Source organism: Myotis nattereri (genome assembly GCF_964212035.1).
Source record: "Myotis nattereri genome assembly, chromosome: 3".
Taxonomy (NCBI): Eukaryota; Metazoa; Chordata; class Mammalia; order Chiroptera; family Vespertilionidae; genus Myotis; species Myotis nattereri.
Genome location: NC_138077.1, coordinates 2,526,250 through 2,532,357, shown reverse-complemented (window position 1 = coordinate 2,532,357; position 6,108 = coordinate 2,526,250).

The following is a 6,108-nucleotide window of genomic DNA, read 5'->3' as shown; positions in this document are numbered from 1 at the left end:
CACCTGCCGTGCACCTGGTGGAGACACGTGGCAGAGGGAGCCCAGCTGGTGGCGGTGGCCCCCCGGGGCGTGTGCGGTAGGACTCGGAGGTGTGGCTGGGCAGTGGGCGCCGGACGTGAGCGGGACACAGTGCCTTCCCCCTCGCTCACGCGGTTCACTCTGACGCTCCTTGTAGTTGTACGTCTGGTAAGCGGGTGTTCTGTTCTGGCCTTAAAGCACCATGACGACGTCTGTCATTTTAAACTCCTCCCGCTGCCGAGGAACTGCGTGGCTCTGGGGCTGGGGCTGGTTCTCTTTAAGGAAGCGAGCACGTTTGGTGGTTCATGTAAGAAACTGACTGAATGTTCTCAAAACCCTGTTTACAGTGCTCGGCGGGGGGCTGGGCTTCGGGGTTCCCGGCGGAGAGCGTACCTGGCGGCCAGCCTCCGAGTGTCTGATTGACTGCTTTCTACAATAAACCGCACCGCGTGCTCTCATGGAAGTGACCTGCCTGTCCTGTTCTTTATGACGGTCTGTCTGTGGACCCTCTGAGTCCATCCAGTCTCAGGAGGACCGTCCCTCGTCAGGCTGAGTTTAGAAATTGCTGCCTCGTGGCTGTGGCTCACGGGGGTCCGCCACCCTGACACGCCACTAGTGATGGGGACAGCGGAGGGTACTCACAGGGAGCAGACGCCACCGGGGGGGAACCCTCTCCCGGCACCTCTGCCAAACAGCAGCGCTGTGACCGTCACTCGAAAAGTGGGCTTTTCTGTTAGAAAAAGATGCCCATGGGAGATGGGAAGTCACAGAGGCCGCTTCTGTCCGAGAGTCTGTCCGCACGGCAGGCAGCCTCGGCCGGGACTCTCCTTACAGATGGGGGCCGGGGGGGGGGGGGCGGGGTGTTCAACAGATCTTGGCGTTCACCAAGATCTGTTGCTGGACGCCAGCCAGTGACAGGCATCCTGAGCGAGGTTCACGTTCATCCTTTTCCCATGAAAACCACATGCTTCTCCCCTCGGCGGCAGCCTCGTCCCAACAGCACGTGCATGTTTTAAAGCCGCGTGTGCGTGAGGCTGAACCTTGCTGGGAAATCCACACTTCGGTCGCGTCTGTGAGCCTGATGCTTGAGCAGATTCACTAGTGGCCATTGGGCCGGGGGGGGACTGTCACTGATGGTGCCTTAGAGTGGCTCAGAGCCCAGGGGTGGCCAGAGGCGCTGGCACAGTTGGGGGCCCGGGACCCTGTTTCATAATTAACCTGGAAGGAGGCGAGGCGTGGCCTGACCCCTGGCTCCCAGCAGGTCCCCTCACTACAGGGACGTCCAGGCGGTTGGTCCCACTGCGGTGAAGCGGGCAGACCCTGATGCAAATCATTCACCTCCCTCACCCGGACAGTGTCCCATAAGCTGTCCTGTGGCAGGTACGTGGGGCCGTCTCCGCTGAAATTCCACCCCCGTGGTGCTCACGGTCGCTGGTCACCAGGCTGATGGGCATGAGGCCTGGAGTCGTGAGCGTGCCCAGGCCTCCGGGGTTTCTCAGTCCCCGCCTGTGAGGGGCTCAGCAAATGCAGAACTGACAGGCACACGCGGCGGGATCATGCAGAACACACCCTGCCGTGGACTGGCGTGTTCCTCAGGAGATCCTCACTGAGTATATTTCTGAGCTGATGGTGAGGAGACCCATCCAAGAAAAAGACGAGCCCCCAAAATGGACTCTCCGTCAACGTGGAGGGTAGGAGACTGAGTGAAGTGCAAGCTCGTGCAGCTGTGAATCCTCAGCAGCAAAGCCTGACCTGCAGCCGCAGGCGTGTGGGACTTGACGTCTCCAGCGTGTGAGTGAGTGAGCCCACGGGAGACACAGCGTGTGTGTGAGTGCGCCCATGGGAGACCCAGCGCGTGTGTGAGTGTGCCCACGGGAGACACAGCGCGTGGGTGAGTGCGCCCACGGGAGACCCAGCGCGTGGGTGAGTGCGCCCACGGGAGACAGCACGTGGGTGAGTGTGCCCACGGGAGACCCAGCGCGTGTGAGTGAGTGAGCCCACGGGAGACCCAGCGCGTCGGTGAGTGCGCCCACGGGAGACAGCACGTGGGTGACTGTGCCCACGGGAGACCCAGCGCGTGTGAGTGAGTGAGCCCACGGGAGACACAGCACGTGGGTGAGTGCGCCCACGGGAGACGCAGCGTGTGTGTGAGTGCGCCCACGGGAGACCCAGCGCGTGTGTGAGTGCGCCCACGGGAGACCCAGCGCGTGAGTGAGTGAGCCCACGGGAGACCCAGGGCGTGGGTGAGTGAGCCCACGGGAGACCCAGGGCGTGGGTGAGTGCGCCCACGGGAGACCCAGGGCGTGGGTGAGTGCGCCCGCGGGAGACACAGCGTGTGGGTGAGTGTGCCCACGGGAGGCCTGGGTCATCAGAGAGCTTTAATTTCAGGCGTAATGCACAGAGCTCACTTCAGAGGAAACCGATTGTATCAAATATCCGTAGCAAAGAGTTAACACCCTGGACGTGTGAGGACAGAAGTGAGTCGCAGCCGGCGTGTCGCCCTCACAGGTTGCGGAGCCTGAGGAGCATCTGCCTACCGAGCAGCGTTCATCTCAAGGTCAACAATCCGCATAGAAGCTACACATCAGCACTTTACCTTCAAATCATCCGGGGAGTTTAGAATATAATAAATGGGAAATACATCCTTTCTTCCCGGTTCTCTGGCCTTCCACTCCCGAAGCAGGAGGCCGGGGAGTTTGTTCTGCCGCCACCCCTCCTGGCAGGCTCCAGTCACATCTGTGACCCCAGGGAGGGGGATCGGACCCTCATACCCCCTCTTCAGTGCTCCCTTCCCTCTGCTGGTGAAAGGTCACCTTAATCATGGCTTTGGGTTTTGGTGGTTTGTTTTTTTATATATTTTTTTATTGATTTCAAAGAGAAAGGGAAAAGGGAAGAAAGAAAGAAACATCAATGATGAGAGAGAATCATTGACCGGCTGCCTCCTGCATGCCCCACACTGGGGATCGAGCCCACAACGCAGGCATGTGCCCTGACCGGGAATTGAACTGTGATCTCCTGGTTCATAGGTCAACGCTCAACCACTGAGCCATGCCAGCTGGGCATCACAGCTTTGTTTGCGAAAGTAAGAAATGATTTGTAAGGGATTAAGGTGTGGTGTCTACATTCGGCATTTCTTTTTCTTACAAGATTCTGATTAGAGATTCGATGACCATTCTGCATAGCAAATAAGAGCCGAGCGGTCGCTCTAAGGGCTGCTCACAGCTCCCTGGTTCAACACCACCAGGCGCCCCTCTGGCTGACATTCGTGTTCTGGTGATGTGTAATTCTCAGTGTTCCTAGCTCACCAGGGTCTCTTCCCTCGGGACCCTGGCCCAGGTTTTCTCTGCCCAGAACATCGCCCACTGCCCCAGCCCAGCCCGGATTAATGCCCATGTCAGTCCTTCTCCCGTCTGTGAGTCAGCAGCAGCTTCCACCAGGCCCCGCCTGCAGTGCTCAATAAATACAACGGAGTGGTTAACTGGCTTACTGACATTGCTCTACAAGCCCCATCACTAATTCTCTCCCCTTGAGAAAGATCCCAGATGCTCCTCCTGCACCTCCCACTGTACCCCATATTTCCCCATTGTGATGTTTTTTTAATTATAATTTTTAAATTGTTTGTCTTCCTTGTTAGAATATAAGTCAAGTGGAGGCAAGATTCCTGGCTCACAGTAGACATTCAACAGTTATTGGATGGATGGATGGATGGATGGACGGATGGATGGATGGATGGACGGATGAATTGATGGATAACTGTATGGATGGGTAGATGGGTGGGTGGGTGAGTGGATAGATGATGGATGGGTGGATGGATGGATGGATGGATGGATAGATAGATGAATGGATGGGTAGATGGGTGAGTGGATGGATGGATGGATGGATGGCAAGGTGGGTGGGTAGGTGGGTAGATGATGGTTGGGTGGATGGATGAAGGATAATGGATAGGTGGGTGGATAAGTGGATGGATGATGAATGGATGGATGGCTAGGTGGGTGAGTAGGTGGATAGATGATGGATGGATGGATGGATGGATGGATGGATGAATTGATGGATAGGTGGATGGATGGGTAGATGGGTGGGTGAGTGGATGGATGGATGGATGGATGGATGGATGGATGGATGGATAGGTGGGTGGGTAGGTGGATAGATGATGGATGGATGGATGGATGGATGGATGGCTAGGTGGATGGATAGATGATGGATGGGTGGATAGATGATGGATGCATGGATGGCTAGGTGGGTGGGTAGGTGGATAGATGATGGATGGGTGGACGGATGATGGATGGATGGCTAGGTAGGTGGGTAGATGATGGATGGATGGATGATGGATGGATGGATGGATGGATGGACGGATGGATGGATGGATAGATGATGGATAGGTGGATGGATAGGTAGGTGGGCGGGCAGGTGGATGGATGGATGGATGGATGGATGGGGATTTTAGAGGCGGAGGAGTTAGAGGTCACTAAGAAGGAGTACAAATCGTGAGGAATGCTTTCCTCTTCCTAGTGAATAGAGCCATAAGCATCTCAGTGTTTAAATCCAACAAATTTCCAGGCAGCTGGAGAGGTAAGAATGAACGAGAAAATAGTTGTAAGTGTGTTGGGGTAGACAATAGATGAGGACAGAAAAAATATATATGTTTTTAAATTTTCTTCTTAAAATAGAGTGATTGACTAGAAGATGTGACTGGGAAGAATATAAGAGGACTTCTCAGGTGATGGGAGTAGTCGGTGCCTTGACTGAGCAGCGCAATAATGGTGTCAGTGACAACACAGCAGTGGATGAATGAATGAATGAATTGATATATGGATGGATGGATGGATGAGTGGATGGATGATGAATGGATGGATGGATGGCTAGGTGGGTGGGTGGGTAAGTGGATAGATGATGGATGGGTGGGTGAGTGAATGGATGGAAAAAATCTCATCAAATGGCATACCTTAAAGGGTAGCATTTTGTTACATGCAAATATGCCTTAATAAAGTTGACTTAATGGTTTTGTTCCTTTTTATTGAGTTTACTGGGGTGATACTGGTTAATAAGGTTACACAGGTTTCAGGTGGACAGTTCTGTCATACATCACCAGTATGTTGTATTGCGTGTTCACCACCCCAAGTCAATCTCCTTCCATCACCATTTATTCCTTTACCCTCTTCCACCTTCCGCCGCTGCCCTTAATGTTTTAAAAATCAGAATGAAAGGAAAAAGCTTCAAATCTTGGACAACAGACAGAAGTCGGGAGAAGGTCTTAGCTCTGGTCACACCCAGTAGAAAGGTTTTCGTGTCTGACGCTGTACAGAGCCTTAAGCCAGGCGGACAGCCAGCCGGACAGCCTGATTAGCCTGAGATTCCAACAAAGCTTTCCTAGAAGAATTCATGTGTCCACGGCACTTTACAAATCAACTTGGGTCACATTTCTTTAAAGTTCAGTATATGACTAATTTTGGGGTATGTGCGGCACCAACACCCTGCTGCTTCCAGGACAACATACATGTGGTCAGTGTAAATGGGTGGATGTTGGCACCACTGTTCGTGACAGCCCACATGGCCATGTGGCCTCGGGCAGCGGGACCAGGAACATACATCTCAGCGATGCCTCTGAAATGAATGGGCTGTTGGAGAAGAAACAAGAAAAAGACCTACTTCCCACGAGGTCCATTTCATTTCTGAAGCTTCCAAAACACTTTTCCTGCAAATCGCACCAAAAATGCCGCATTCTCTTCCTTAGGGAAATACATTTTAAAGCTACATGGACCATTAGCAGCCATTAAAGAGTGGCTCCTATGCTGTTGGCATGGTTATGCCTTCCCAAATCTAATGCTTTTCACCTGGTTTTATGGCCTCAGTTGCCAAATAACCTCTTTTAACTGAACTTGTCTGAATTCATGATTTTTATAAGGTAGAAATTGTGCCAGTTTCAGTTTCAGATCTTCGTGGCAGGTTGTGAAGTTTGAAAAATGGTGTCTGGCAGAGGTACCCATGAGTGGGCATGGAGAAGCTCCTTAAACTCGTCGCGGTGAAAAATCAGGAACGGAGGGCCCGGCACCCTTTCCAGTCTTATTACACACCCCGCGCTCCAGCTGTGGG